We start from the raw sequence: 16,258 nt of genomic DNA, 5'->3' as shown, positions 1-16,258 counted from the left end.
AGGGCACCCAGAAGGCTCGCAAGGAGCCACTGCGTTCCTCTTGCCCACCCCGCCCTCGAGGCTCTGGACAGAGGGACGAGGAGCTGGAGGAAGAGCAGGACTGGCCACGACCTGGTCTTGGCCGCGGTCTAGGACAACGTCTCGGGATGTGATCATCCGGACAGGCCCGGAGCTCAGAAAGAGCCGCAGATTAGAATTCAGAGCAGCCCCCGCGACAACGTCCCTGAACCCTTAATGCCTGCTTCGGCGACTGCCAAGGGCTCCGTGACCTCTTTTCTGATGAAGGGAATGCATTTGGGGCCTTTGGGAAGAAGAACGCGAGCGCGTGAAGGAAGGATGTGACCTTTTCCCCAAGGAGGGAGGCTTGGCGGGTCAGAGCAGACGTGCCGGGGTTGAATCCTGGACCTGTCACCCCCGCAGCCCGGAGATTTGGACGCATTAACCTTCCCGCCCCTCGCTTCCATTATCAGTAGGTGGGATGCAGGGACAGCGCCATCTCCGGGGCCCCCGTGAGGTCAGACTCGCTAATGCATGTAAGTTCCTGCAGCCCAGGGCCCGGCGGGGCGCAGGGCAGCCACTTGACAGACATGGTCCCCACAACCATCCCTGTCACCCTCCTCCTCCTCTCGTCTGATGAACGTGGGCAGCTTTACAACCAGGGGACCTGGTCCCCTATGCAAAAGGGAGAATTTACAATCCGAAGGCCAGAGTCTGCCCTGATTCTCTAGAGAATGGTGTTTCCCACTCCACCCAAACTTTCTCTGTACTGCACTGGTTCTGTGGGATGTTAGCAGGAGCCAGGCGAAAAAAAAAAAAAAAAGAAGAAGAAGAAGAAAAGAAAAAGAAAAAGATGTTTTCAATCATCTATACCAGGAAGCACTAGATTAACCCAAGCTCCATCACTGCAGGACTTCTCAGAGCCTTTAATATACCAATGCACAAAGAGTTCTCCAATAGGGTGAAAGGATATCCAGTGCTTCCCACATGGAACCTACCTGGCAGGTTTTTCTAGAGAAACTGAACCTTGGGAACAGGTCTGCATAACCTTAACTGTAGCCCTTCACTGTACAGCACTGACTGTTCCCTCGCTCCTTACGCCCAGAGTGCCCGGCCCAGGACCCCTGAGTCCAAACCCTGTCCCTGGCATGAATCACTCAGCCCTCCCTCTCAGCTCCCCTGCGCAGAAGGGCTTGCTTTACCGCGTGGCCGTTGAATACCATGGAACACATCTGGTGGGATGGGTGCTTCGAGGAGACGCCTTGGAAAACCCTTTGGATCCTTTCACAACCCTCCTCTGAGATGTATTTATATTTTTGAATCAGTAACACATGCCCGCGATCTAAAAGTCACAAATTGTGAAATTAAAAAGTCTCCTCTCCCATTCCCAGGGGCAGCCGGGGAGAACTGTTCTTTGAGGAGGCTCTATTATCGTCCCCACTTTGCAGATGCAAAAACCGAGGCTCAGACAAGTTAAGAAGTTTGCCCAGTGCCAAGCTACTGTTCCCCTGGCCTCTGCCCTGCACCAGAGGTCCCAGTCTCATCCCAACAGCTTATAGATAGAAGCAGGGGGGCTCCCTAAGCTGCAGCTGAGTGGGGGGATAAATCCTCAGTGGGTCAGACACGGTCAAGGACATGAGGGTCTGGGAGCCCAGATGGCAGAGAAGTAAGGGAGAGTAGGGAGAGGAAGCGTGCCAAGGCCACCCTGACACTGCAGAATGGCTGCGTGGCTCTGAGGACAGGTGCCCAAGCCCAGAAGGCCATGGGGGGCTGGCGAGGGGTTCACTCGGCCTCCCTCTGCTAAGCAAAGCCCTGGGCACCTATCAGTGCTGGCTTTGCCTGCCCTCCCTCAGGCGTGCCAGCCTCCTGCCCCGCATGCGCTGGGCTGGGGGTGGGGATGGGGCAGGGACCACATGAGGCAAGCCCTCGAGCACCCTCTGTGAACAGTGGGGTCTAGGTAGGCTTAGGACCTGCACCATAATGCCTCCCTGACTCCTGCTGTGGATGCTGCTTTGCCATTTTTTTTTTCCTGCCTGAGAAATGCACAGGTAGCATGCAAAATTAGGGTAACAACAAAAAAGCAAAATAAAGAAACTGTAGGTCCCCATACAGTCACCCCACAGCCACGCAGAGCCCAGCTTGACAATGTGCTGTGAATTTTCTTACACCCTTTCCTGGGCATAGACACAATTTTTTCAGTCCTTTTTCTTTTTTCTTTTTGAGGCATGCGTTCATGTAGATGCGATTCCATGACACTTAACTATCTGTCATAGCAGTTGTTCTGTGTTAATATGCAATGGTCTCCACATGAAACTACTGTGGTTCTAGAGTTTAGATTTATTGAATTTAATTAAATCAACCCCCCACCGATGGACATTTAAATTGTTGCCGATGTTTCACTCCTGTGAACAGTGCTGCGGCCATCATCTTGGCACAGCCATCACCTTGGCACCCCCCCGCAGCAGGCAGGTGTCGGTTCCTGCCCTCGGAAATACTCCCGGGAGTGGAACTGCCGGATCAAGGGATGGGTGTCCATTTAGATGCCATGTATCAGCAGACTGCCCTCCAGAAAGAAAAGCCAGCCCTCCAACCGGGCACTCGGGGTCTCCAGGGAGGCGACCCCACACTGTGCCGTTAACGGTGTGAAGATGCACAGAACATTTACCATGGCAACCGTTTCGAAGGGTACCGGCAGTGTGTTAAGTACATTCACACTGTGGGGTGGTCCGTCCCCAGAACTCTTTTTATCTCGTGAAACTGAAATTTTACCCTTCGGACAACTCCCCGCCCCTTCTCCCCTGAGCCCCAGTGACTGCTGATCTGCTTTTTGTATATGAACTTGCCTCTTCTCGGTACTACCGGAATCATATATTATTTGTCTTTTTTTTCTTCTCCCCTTTTTAGGGCCGCACCTGCAGCATAGGCAGGTTCCCAGGCTAGGGGTCGAATCAGAGCTATAGCCTCCGGCTTACACCACAGCCACAGCAACACAGGATCCGAGCCAAGTTTGCGACCTACACCACAGCTCACGGCAACGCCAGATCCTTAACCCACTGAGCAGGGCCAGGGATCAAACCTGTGTCCTCATGGATACTAGTCAGGTGCTGTCCTCAAGGTTCATCAGCACCTGCCAGAACATCTTCCTTTATGTGGCTGAATAGGACTCCGTTTTACGAATACACAGAATATTATTCATCATATGTCGATGGACACTGGGGTGGCGTCCCCCTTCTGGCGAGTCCTCTATGTCTACGTCTCTCCCCCAGGGCCTACCATCCAGGAGGGAGGCTCAGGGCGCCTCTGCTCACCACCGATCTCCAAGCGCCTAGCACACACCTGGCACACAGCAGGCGCTCCAGAAACACGGGCTGAATGACTCAGTTGGCGGCTGTGGGTTGGTTGCCGGATCACGTCCCAATCCACACAAAGCCTGTCTCCTTCCTGGGGAAGTGGCCTGAGGGCGTCACCCAAGTTCTTGTAATTAATCAAACGGAGTTACTGTTTGAGATGAAAAGAGGGTCAAAGGGGAAGCTCCGAGCAGGGCGAGCCGGTGCGCCTCCCTGACTGTGAACCCCAGGCCACAAGGGAGCCACGTGCTCGTATCCCTGAGACCCACGGCCTGGCTGCCCCTGCCCGCCCTGGCATATCACAGCCTGTGGGCCCCACGCCACCAGCCTCACTTCCTGCTGCAACAGCCTACACCTCCCACCCGCTTAAAAAACACTTAACCTGTCATGTGCTTCTGGGAAACGGGATAAAGAGCACAGGATCCAAAGTACTAAGTTGTATTATAGGAAAACATCTAGATATTCAACCTTTTATTCCTATTTATTTATTTTGGTATTCAACCATTGTGACCTTTAAATATCCCTGTCAATTTCACACGAGGCACCCCGATATTTATGCTCAGCAGGGGCCATGGCCCCAAGGGTCTGCCAGGCCTGCAGCACATCCCTGGGGTCCAGGGGGCGAGTGAGCTCATTGTCACGGGGCCTCGGGGTGTCTGTTGCTCTTGAGCTGGCGCTGCAGCCCGGGTGGAGGCCAGATGCCGAGGGGCAGAGACCGGATCAGCCTGGCTGGTGATCCCAAAACTTTCTGAGTCCCCAAGGCAGGGGGATGAGAGCATGCAGGGGCATTCCCTGGTATGAAGGCAGGGGGCGGGGGGCACGAGATGCATTAAACACACCGTCAGTGTTTCGGAAAACGCCTTCCACATGGGAGAGCAAGACTGGTGAGGGGAAGGGCGAGGGATTCTGGTTCTGAGCAGCAGCATCCCTGCTGCCCCCCCCGCCACCGCCCCTGCCGCCAGTCCCTGCACATTCTCTACAGGACACACCTTCTCTCATCTCGCCACCCATCCCCACCCTGCAAACCGCACAGCAGCAGCTTTTAATCACGTGATCTCCGCTCTCTGCCTCCGAGCCCATCACCTACGGCCTGGCATCTTCCTTTGACCCCCTCCCAGAGAACAGCGGCAGGAAAAGCCCTCCGTGGGAATGAACCCCTAACCGCCCTGTCTAGGGCCGCAGATGGGAAAACCTTCACTTGCTGCAGAAGCTCCGCGATTCTGCAGAGCCCGGCGCTGCTCCCCACGTGTGGTTTGCTGTGATAAGGCCAGCGAAGCAGCCAGCCTTGAAAATGCCATTTAACGAGAAAAGACCCGCACGGCCGCCATGGCCCTTGTGGCGGGGGTGGCGGTGGGGGCCTCGATCCTCTGCGGGCACTGCTTCCAGCTCTGTGCTCTGCTTTGAGGTTTTCATTCCGATTTCAGCTCACGGCCAACCTGACTGCAGATACTGATGGGTATTAGCCAAGCTGCTCCCAGGGAATTTTAATTACCATGATAACAATCGCTAATCATCGGCATTTCCTAAATGGCTGTGGCTGGAGAAGGTGGTAATTGGCAGGCCCTGGTGGACAGAAGGGCAGGCCTCGGGGGTGGCCGCTGTGGAGGGTGCGGGAGGGGTGGCCCTAAGACTTCTGTCCCCGTCCACTGCCCTGCAATTCGGTGTGTTACCACCTCTCCCTGCCTCCCAGGCAACTGGGAAGTGCACCTGCATGAACTCAGGTGAGGTGTCACACTCCCCCTCCACAGGTCGGAGCAGGGGACAGCCTGTGGCCTTGGCACATGCTATTCTTTCCAGCTGGAGTGCCCTTCTACCCTCGGCTCCAGGAAGCAGGGACACTTTCCCTAGGAAGTCTTCCGTGTCACCCAGGGCAGCATCAGAGTGCCTCTGCCTTGCTCTTGGAGGCCACGTGGCACTGCTGCCCCAGTCCCACAGCCCGCTGGGAAGCTATGAGCTCTTCAGGGGGCAGGGCTGTGCCGGAGCCCACCCTGTATTCCCAGGAGCCAGCAAGGAGCCTGGGTGTGGCAGGAATGTTGCTACCTGAGTGATTGAATGAACAAATCAAGAAGGCAAAGCAAAGGCACTGTCTCCAGGGGACAGAGTGACGCTCTGCCTTCAGGGAGACCATGATCCGTTTGCTCAACAAGCTCTGGTCTTGAAAAACCACGGGAAATGGCCTGGTAGTGATCGTTTCTGAAAGGGTCAGTCCACCCTGGCAAGACAGACAGACAGACAGACAGACACACAGTGCTAGCCTCCCAGGAGCCCTAAGAGGCCAGCTGGCCTCCACAGCATGGCCAATAAGGCCCCAGAGCTCTGCCAAACCCTGCCCCCTCCCTCCCCCACAATGGGGATCAGCCAGACACAGCCGCTCCCCCTCCCGGACCTCGCTAAGCCAACTCATGGCTCCAGGCCTTTGAACAGGCTGTTCCTTCTTCCGTCCCTGGGCTGGGATCATGAGATCCAGCCTTTAGGAACTTTCAGCCAGAAACTTCCATAGAACCGTGCAGGCGCCCCCACTGCCATGCATGCACGGTGTTTGTTTTGAATGCCTATCTACATGTCTGTTTCTTACACCAAAGAGAAAGCTCCATGATGGGCGGAGCCCCAGGCCCCCGGCACCTGCTGCCACACGCTAGATGCCTAACAGACCCGTCAGCTGAGAGGACGGAACCCATGTTCCAATTCCAGACTTTAAGGAACTCAAGTTACTTAAGGGAAACACTGGCCCTTAGAGGGCGCTATGGGCTGAACCACAGTTTGGCTCCATCCCCAAGTTCGTGTGTTGAAGCCAAAGCCCCCAAGGTGATGGTATTTGGAGATGGGGGCCTTTGGGAAGTAAATAGGCTTAGATGAGGTCCTAAGTGTGGGGCACTCGTGATGCGATTATTGTCCTTATAGGAAGGGACACCAGGAGTTCCCGTCATGGCTCAGTGGTTAACAAATCTGACTAGGAACCATGAGGTTGCGGGTTCGATCCCTGGCCTTGCTCAGTGGGTTAAGGATCCGGTGTTGCCGTGAGCTGTGGTTTAGGTTGCAGGCATGACTCGGATCCCGCGTTGCTGTGGCTCTGGCGTAGGCCGGCGGCTACAGCTCCGATTCGACCTCTAGCCTGGGAACCTCCATATGCCGTGGAAGCGGCCCAAGAAATGGCAAAAAAAAAAAAAAGAAAGAAAGAAAAAAAGAGGGACACCAGAGAACTTGGCTTTCTTTCCTCTGTGTGGGATGCAGCAAGATGGAAGAGAGCTCTCGCCGGGAGCTAAGTGTGCTGGCACCTTGGTCTTGAACTTCCAGCTCCAGGACTGTGGGAAATAAACTCCTGTGGTTTAAGCCCCTTGTCTAAGTTAGTTTGCTGTGGCAGGCTGAGTCAAGACAGAGGGAGAAGCTGCCTGGGAGGTCGTAGTAGGTTAAACACGGCCCTAAATTATTTTTCTCTCCTTCCATCCAGAGGCGGCATCTCACAGAGAACAGACTTGCAGTTGCCAAGGGAGCGAGGGGAGGGGAGGGCGGCCTGGGAGTTTGGGGTTAGCAGAGACCAACCGTCACACACAGGATGGACAGACAACAAGGTCTTACTGTACAGCGCAGGGAACTAGAGTCAGTATCCTGTGACAAACCATAACGGAAAAGAATACGAATAAGAATATATTTGTATATATTGCATCACTTGCTGTACAGAAGAAATTAACACAACATTGTAAATCAACTATACTTGAATAAAATATTTTTTAGAAGTTCCGTGGTGGCGCAGGTGTAACGAACCCAACTAGCATCCAAGAGGACGCAGGTTCAATCCCTGGCCCTGCTCAGTGGGTTAAGGATCCAGCGTTGCCATGGGCTGTGGTGTATGTAGATCACAGACGTGGCTCGGATCCCATGTTGCCATGGCTGTGGTGTAGCTCCAATTCGATCCTCGGCCTGGGCACATCCATGTGCTGTGGGTGCGGCCCTAAAAAGGCAAAAAATAAAATAGTGAGTTTTATTTATTTTTTTTAATATATTTGTTTAAAGAGGTGGAGTCTCTTTCCCCAAACCCTTGCATCTGGTCTAAGCTTGTGATTTGCTTTGACCCACAGAACGTGGCAGAAATGACATGTGACTTCTAACTGGCCTCAAGAGCCAGGCGCTTCCTGTTTTGCCCCTGGGAGCACAGCTGCCATCAGGTGACAGAGCCTCGTCCAGTGTATGGAAGATAAAAGGCCACACGGAGGAGAACCAAGACTCCCCCTGGCCGCCAACATCTGACACCAGCTGCCGAGGTGTGCGCCTTGGATCCCGACCTCAGATGACAAGAGCCCTTGAGTGACGTCCGGAGATACCAGCAAAAGAACCACCCTCCTGACCTCAGCGCAACCTGCAGAATCGTGAGCCAATAAATGGTTCTTGTTTTCAGCCATTTAAGCCGCCAAACCTCTCATAAGACATCCAACCTCTACAGACTTCTAGAAGAAGAAACAACTGCATGTGTTGCTAATTAACTGAGTAATGTAGGAAAGTTAAATTTAGGCACTTAAAATATATATAGGCTCATTCATCAGATACAAACACCAGGCTATGAAAAAGGAACAATCGGAGAATAAGAAGAGGTCCTCAGAAATTAAAAATGTAGTGCACGTATATAAAAATGTAACAGAAAGGCTGGAAGATAAAAATGAGAAAATCTGGAATGATAAGAGACAAAAATGTTCAATTTGAGGGGTCAAATTCCCGATAACAGACTCTCCAGAAAGAGAGCAATAGAAAAACATGGCCAAAGCTGAAGCAGGCCATGAGATTTCAGATTTAAAGGTTTAAAATTGACTATAAGATAGGAAAAATGAAAAGTAAAAGAGACATATCCTCATAAAATTGCTTCGTTACAAATATAGAAAGAAGGTCCTAGAAGCTTCCAGAAAGGAGAAAAGAGGTCTCCTACAAGGAACGGCATCAGACTCACCATCGGCAACACTGGATGCTAAAGACTATGCATCTAAAATCCTACCAAATTATCTATTAAACAAGAAGACAGGATAAGGGGATTTTTAGACTTGCAAGGGCTCCAATTTTTCTATGCACATTCTCTTTTTAAGAAGTCACTTCAGGCTGCAATCCAGCAAAACCCAGGTGAAAAACAAGGAAGAGGAAAACACAGGATCCTGGAAACCGTCTCCAATGCGGGAGGTGGGTTGAAGGGAAATGCCACGAAGACAGCTCCCTCACCCTCCCACTCCCCCACCCCCAGCTGCATCCACGGCATTGGAAGTTCCTGGACCAGGGACTGAATCTGAGTGGCAGCATCGCCAGACCCTTAACCGACTGCCCTGGACCAGAATTGAACCTGCGCCTCTGCAGCAACCTGAGCTGCTGCAGTTGGATTCTTAACCCACTGTGCCACAGTGGGAATTCCCAAAAGACAGCTTTCGGTAAACAGGGCAGAGCTAGGAAAGGGCCTGGAGGGGTTTCTGAGAGAAGAAGAGAAGACTCCATGTAACAGATGCTAAAATCAATAAGCTGCATAAAAGGACAGAGAGTTCCATTATTCTCTGTCAGTGAGACAAAAGGGCAATGAACAATTCCAGAGAGAACGAAAACGCATAGCAGAAAATCATGGGCCAAATATCGGGTAACTTAAAATGTGATGTTGTTTTAGGAAATAAAGAGTTAATAAGAAATCCACTGGATCTTGTACTGGGAACATTTTCCTCGGAGCGGTTCGGGGTCAAGGTATCACAAAGGATCAAAATGCGATCTCCATATACCATTTGACTCTGAGGTGCTTACTGTTTACAAAAGAACAAAAATTTAAATTCATCACCATCACCAGAATAATTTTCTTTTTTACAGCTGCACCGGCGGCATATGGAGGTTCCTGGGCTAGAGGCTGAACTGGAGCTACAGCTGCCAGCCTCTGCCACAGCCTGGGCAACGCCAGATCAGAGCTGCATCTTTGACTTATGCTGCAGCTTGTGGCAACGCCAGATCCTTAACCCACTGAGTGAGGCCAGGGATTGAACCCACATCCTCATGGAGACAAGGGCGGCGCCTTAACCCACCAAGCCACAACAGGAACTCCAAACTCCTAAGAATGATTGACACACACTTTGTGTCTGGCACCATTCCAAGAATTTTATCTATAACTTACTTAACGCTTGTCAAATTCCTATGGCGTGGGTCCTATCATCAGCTCTGTTTTGCAAACGAGGAAACCAGGCACAGAGAGAAGAACGTGGGCCACAAATAGGGAAGAAGAACAAAATACGAATCCGGGTGATCCGGCTGTGGAACCTGCCCTCGTCACTCCCCTACAGAATCACATACAGGTTTGGGACCGTAAACGCTCTTTATTGTTTTTCAAGTCTTAGAATTAACCTAGAGACAGGTGTTCTGTTTTCTTAGTTTCCATATTTGTCTCTTTGGTATCCGCTAATCACAGGGCCAAACCAATGGCCAACGTTGTTCACCCCTCCCCTGCGATGCAGCTTCTGTGGGCAAGCAAAAGAGCTACTACAAACCTTCCAACCAATCCTGCATCCACACCCCAAGCATCTCCTTTAGCTGACTCTCCCTCACCAAGCCAACATCCCCTGTGCTCTAACTCAACACAGCACCAGGCACTGGGCCACTAAGGCCAGCCCCCAGGCCCCAACATCTGCTGGACCTAGTCCAGATAGCCACTGCTAAGATACCGACCCTGCCCTGCCCTGCCTTTCCTGTAGAAACCTCATTAAAGGCTGTGGCTTTCCCTGCACTCCTTTCTGCCTCCTGACTCAATCTGGTGCTTCCCCACATGGCCCTGCGTGGCCTGGCACGCCCCCCTCTCTTGGGCAGATACACAATAAATTCTTCTTTCAATGGCATTCTTCCCCTGTCGCCACTTGGCCACCTTGGCAAATTAAGATCCAGGCGCAAATCACAAAGCATGGAAGAATGAATTACGGCAACAGAACAATCTAAGCGTACAATCCTGGCAATCTATTAGAAGAGGTATCATCCAGAAAAGGAGGGAGGTGAGAGTAAGGGAGGGAAGAGTAGAGCCATTTACACCCACAACTCGAGCAGAGGGTGTCCAGGGGTGGATGGGAAAAGTTGATGGAAGAAGAAAGGCAAATAGAATACAAAGGTACAAATTTAATCAGAGTTAAAAATAATCATGGCATCAAAAATTAGGAGGAGAGACGGGAAGCGGAGTAGCCCAAGCTACCCAGCTCCTCACCTTTCAGAGCGTGGCGTCGGTAGAGTAGGTGAGGTTGACAAACCAAGGAAGTGGAAGTTGCGGCAGGAGCCAGCACGGGGTTGGTGATGGGCTGGGGAAGGGAGGGGCTGGACAGGCGACTGCCACCCTCCCGCATACGCTCTTCAGCACAACTGGATTTTTTTAAAAAGCACATGCATGTATGACTTTGATTTAAATGGAAGTATAACAGATTGGTAATTGGATGTGGATGTTATTAAATCCCTGGGCTCCTTGGCAGGTTGACACATGGGGAGTTGGACAGCCCATGGCTGGTACACTCAATCTGGATGTGCTTCAGGGAGAAAAGCTGGTAGGAAAGGAAAAGAAAGCAGTAATTAAATTTTTTTTTTTTTGTAGTGGCGCAAGATAGGAAAGGCTTAGCCAAGTTATGAAAACACCAGCATGAGTTCACCACCACCGACACTTCCGCCGCTGCAGAGAAGCAAGCTCCCGCTCGGAAGTCACTGCACCCACCTGACCCCCAGGAGTCAGAATTGTGACAATGGGGAAAACCTGGGCAGGTTTTCAAAGGGAACCAGGGTTTCCCAGCATAAAGGCAGACGGAGCTAGATCCCGTGGAAAACAGGAAGGGCCCCGGGGCATTGTGCTGCTGGTTGGAAAAGATGCTGCTCTCAAGGCTACTGGGCAGCACCCTCTGACCCGGTTTCCATGGTGACAAGCTGAGCGTGAAAAGCCATGGTTACCACTCAGGACAACACGCTGATATTGAGGGAGGCGAGTCAATGTGAGATGGGCTAATAAAACACACACATTTGTTTTCACATCTTATTTTCTTCTGGAGATCCTATCTGTGGGGTCAAACCAGAAGCGGACCTTCCTACTTGACGGCTGGGTTACCCGTTGCCCTACTCAAGCAGGATGGAGACGCAGAAGGCATACAGTGTGTGGGCTGTGACGGGGAGGTTTCTCCAGCGTGTGCAGCGGGTGGGGCCGGGGCAGGTGAAAAGCCGGTCTTACACAACGGCAACTATGCAATCTGCTGAGCTGTGTACCTGCCTCTGTAATCTGGAAAAGGGCTGTGATTCTCAACCCCCCAAAGAGGCTGTGGACCCTACCAGCAATGGCTGAAAACAGACGTGCATCCAGTCTTCCCCCCAAATTGCTCAAAAGTATACTCCAGGTTACCCACAGCTGAGCTGAAACAAAAAGTTCAGGAACGGAGGACTCAGTGACACCAGAAAATTCACTGTGATCCATCAAGTAAATTACAGACAGAATCCAGTCTAAATGACTAATGTAAATATGACTATGAAATAACAAAAAAGGGGAAAGAAACGAGTCTTAAAAAGTAGATATAAGATCATCAGTAATACTAATAATCTGACCCCACATTCGAGATTGTCTCAACAAAAGACAAGAAGTGGCAGGCGAAAAAAAGTTGTTGGATTCCCTGCGCTCCCTGGCAAACAGAGTTAATAGATACCGTTTCTAGTTTTTTCTTTTTATGTCCACGCCTGTGGCATATGGAGGTTCCCCGGCTAGGGGTCGAATCGGAGCTGCCGCTGCCGGTCGACACCACAGCCACAGCCACGCCGGATCTGAGCCTCAGCTGTGAACTACGCTGCAGCTCACAGCAAGGCTGGATCCTTAACCCACTGAGCAGGGCCAGGGATCGAACCCGTGTTTTCATGGATACTAGTCGGGTTCTTAACCTACTGAGCCACAAGAGGAACTCCAGACACTGTTTCTATTATAATGGACGTGATTAGACAAATTTGGTTTAAGAGTCATATACGCATATATACACCTGTTTGTCTGTCTGTCTGTCCAAGACAACCAGCAGAATTAAAACCAGGGTTCGTCATGCTGGAACACCTGATTTTCTAACTATTTCTTTGTCTTTTTCTTCCTTCTTTCTCCACCCCTCTCTTACTTTCTTGTTTCAAAATTTTCCCCTTGTTCTTGCCTTCTTTTCCTTCGATAGGAATTAAGTTCAGAGAGGCCATCCTTCCTCATGGCCTGTTAGCCTATCTCAGGAGGGGGCAGCTTGCAAACAACTTCTGACGAGGAAGTTGGCAGCATTTATTCAGGACCTCCTTTGGGAAGACTGAGTGATGGCGCACTCCTGTCAAGGCTCAGTGGTTAATGAACCCGACTAGCATCCATGGGGACGCAGGTTCGATCCCTGGCCTCGCTCAGTGGGTTAAGGATCCAGCGTTGCCGTGAGCTGTGTTGCAGACGTGGCTCGGATGCTGCATTGCTGTGGCTGTGGCGTAGGCCGGTGGCTACAGCTCCGATTTGACCCCTAGCCTGGGAACCTCCATATGCCAAGGGTGCAGCCCCAAAAAGACAAAAAAAAAAAAAGTGATGGAGGGGAAGGATCAAATGTCCTTAGAGATGGGTGGCACAAACAGCTGGGGTGTTTTGCTCTGAGAGTGTGCGGTCAGGGGCTCACCTGTCTGGGAGGGTTTCCTTGTGCCCCTCCCCCCACCACCTGGGGTGAAACCTTGGGTCTGCAGTGTGGACACAAGGAAGCAGTTTGGAGTCCACGAGGGGCTTTATGAAGCCAGGGCAGCTGGGCAGAGCCGCCCCCCGCCCCATCCAGCAGGCACTCATGAGGTCCTGGCTCTCCACTAATCCCTTCTCATGTGCTAAGTAATAATGGAGGTGCTGGGGGAGGGCTAAGTGGGACCCCTCGCAGAAGTACTTGCACATTTGTAATTTGAAGGATAACACTTTAAAACCTTGGGGGCGGGGTGTGTTGGTGAGCCAGTGAAAAAGCCTCCCCCATCCTCCTGCTCATGCCAGGCCCCGGGGGTGCACAAGCTCATCCTGCCTGGAAAGCACCTCCACCCCCCCCAAATGGCTGGCTGCATTGCAGGCTCCTCCACAGTGCGGCCCGGGGCCCAAGCCTCACCAGGAGGTGGGCTGGACATTAAGCCCCAGCAAAGACAGAGCGTGCACTCTGCTCCTTCTCCTACCCCCCAGTCCCCCCCAGCCCCACCCCCGGCAGCTGCTCATGCAGCCCAGGAACACGAGCCCTCGCCAGGGCCTGAGTGAATTTCTGAATTTCCCCTTCATTTCAAGTGGGTTTTTGAGCAACCGGGTCAGTCTGGGCGGCAGGCAATTGCTAGCATAGCAGAAAAGAGAAAATGCAGTGAGAAGGAATATTCCGAGGGTGCTATCTGTTTTCTTGACAGATAATTTAAACACCCTGGTTAGATTATTTCAGAACCGGAGGAAATGCTTTGGCTTCCATTAACCCCTGGTGAGGGCTTCGCTGGGGCGAGGCTTCCGCGCAATTACTGGTGAGGACCATTTGCCAGCTCCAGAGGGCGGTGACACCCGAGGGCTCGTGACGGCTGTGGGGACCGTGTGCCCTGGGGTCAGGGAGAATTTCTGGGGCAGGCAGGCCACCCTCCACCCTGGCCTCACCCCCTCGCATAGCCCTTGCCTCTCCCACATTATCTGGGGCACGTCGAGACAAGTTGCGACAAGTGGCTGAAAACAGAGACCCCCATCTCTCTGGACCCAGAGGGACTGTCTCCTCCTTGGTCTAGGATGGTCTTGCAAGTCTATGAATCCCATGAAGGAGAATGGCACTCACACGACTGTCCCCCCCCCTTTTTTCACCTTCTTAGGGCCACCCCCACAGCATATGGAAGTTCCCAGGCTAGGGGTTGAATCGAGGCTGCAGCAACGTGGGATCCAAGCTGCATCCACGACCTACGCCACGGCTTGTGGCAACGGCAGATCCTTAACCACTGAGTGAGGCCAGGGACTGAACCCGCATCCTCATGGATACTAGCTGGGTTCCTAACCCACTGAGCCACAACAGGAGCGCCCGTGCTGCGGTTCCTAATTACCTGCTTTAGCAACACTGTACGCCTGCCACCTCTGACCCGTCATTTGCATGGAGCATGAAATCCCTTTGAATTTCAAATATTTAACGCTCTCCCCTGTTCCAGCACAGATCTGAGAGAGGGCAAGCGTGCCGTGCGGTGTCTGGCTGCGAAGTCCGCCTCTGTGCCCAGATGGACTGGGCTGCGTGTGGGAAATGAATGGGGCTGGAGTCAGAAAATTGGACAGGCTGGTATCCCGGCCAGGTCTTTTCAGAGGGGCTTTGTGATTCTGATTCAATTCCCAGAACAACAAACACGCTTGTGTTTAAATACAGTCTCAGGAACCTATTCCAAAGCCAACAGGAAACCATTTCTGGGCTGACCCCTACTCGGCAATGCTTGGGGGCCTTCCAGAGTGTGCTCTCAAGTGACAGATGCCTTCCTTGGTAATGGATCTGATTATTGCTTCCAATTGGTCTTGTTCCTTCTTGGGGAAAACCTATGATTACGGGGTTCCCTCGCCTTCTCTGTCTTCCAGACTCATCACTGTCTCCGTCATTGTTTTTAGCCCTTTCTCCTCCTGCATTCTGGGAGAGTTTAAGGGTTTTTCTGAGTCAAGACTTTCGGGGTCTGGTTTTATTTATTTATTTATTTTTGCTGTTTAGGGCCACATCCGAGGCATATGGAGGTTCCCAGGCTAGGGGTCAAATCAGAGCTGTAGCTGCCGGCCTACGCCAGAGCCACAGCAATGCAGGATTTGAGCTGTGTCTGCGACCTACACCACAGCTCACAGCAACGCCAGATCCCTAACCCACTGAGCAAGGCCAGGGATCGGACCTGTAACCTCATGGTTCCTAGTTGGATTTGTTTCTGCTGCTCCATGCTGGGAACTCCTGGTGTCTGATTTTATTTTCTTTTTTTCATTTTTTCTATTTAATATAATGGTTTTTCTTTTTTTCCATTATCGCTGGTTTACAGTGTTCTGTCAATTTTCTGCTGTACAGCATGGTGACCCAGTGACACATACACGTATAAATTTTTTCTCACATTATCATGCTCCATCATAAGTGACCAGACATGGTTCCCAGTGCTACCCAGCAGGATCTCATTGCTCATCCATTCTGAAGGCAACAGTCTGCATCTATTAACCCCAAGCTCCCCATCCATCACACTCCCTCCCCCTCCCCCTCCCCCTTGGCAACCACAAGTTTTAGACACAGCTGGATCCGAGATGGTCCCAGAGGCCCTTCCTGCCTTCCTTCCAGAGGTAACCACCATCTGGAATCCTGTGTCAAGCAATCCTTTGCTTTCCTATTAAAAAAAAATTTTTTTTTAATGTTATGGAAGTTTCCGGGCCAGGGATTGAATCCAAGCTGCAACTGTTACCTGCAGTAACACCGGATCTTTTAACCCACGGTGCCAGGCCAGGCATCAAACCTGTGCCTCAGCAGCAACCTGAGGATCTGCAGTCAGATTCTTAACCCACTGTGCCACAGTGGAAACTCCTGATTTTCTATTTTAAAAAACTGCTAGAAATAAACCCAGACACCGATGATCAATTAATCTTTGACAAAGAAGGCAAGACCAAAGAATGGGGGAAAGGCTGTCTCTTCAGCTGGGAAAACTGGACAGCTGCATGCAAATCAATGAAACTAGAACACATCCTCACCCCATGCCCCCAAATAATCTCAAAATGGCTTAAATGTTTAAACATAAGATAAGATACCATAAAACGCCTCGAAGAAAACTTGCAAGACATTCTGACATCAACTGTACAAATGTTTTCTTAGGTCAGTCTCCCAAGGCAATAGAAATAAAAACAAAAGTAAACCAAGGGGACCTAATCAAACTTACAAGCTTTTGCACAGCAAAGGAAACCAGAAAAAAAAAAAAAAAAA

General features: G+C 51.4%; 1 protein-coding gene across 44 annotated transcripts in view; it reads right to left on the bottom strand.

Moving 5' to 3' along the window:
* The window catches only part of RPH3AL (rabphilin 3A like (without C2 domains)), a 171,775-nt gene that overhangs the window by 27,162 nt on the left and 128,355 nt on the right, over positions 1 to 16,258 (bottom strand). The window lies entirely within an intron of this gene.

This window comes from Sus scrofa, chromosome 12 (assembly GCF_054392235.1).
Source record: "Sus scrofa isolate SSC_HxYL_T2T_F1_AM1 chromosome 12, Sscrofa_HxYL_maternal_Yorkshire_Landrace_v2.0, whole genome shotgun sequence".
NCBI lineage: Eukaryota > Metazoa > Chordata > Mammalia > Artiodactyla > Suidae > Sus > Sus scrofa.
The sequence above is the reverse complement of the archived record's forward strand: the minus strand, read 5'-3'. Positions and strand labels throughout refer to the sequence as shown.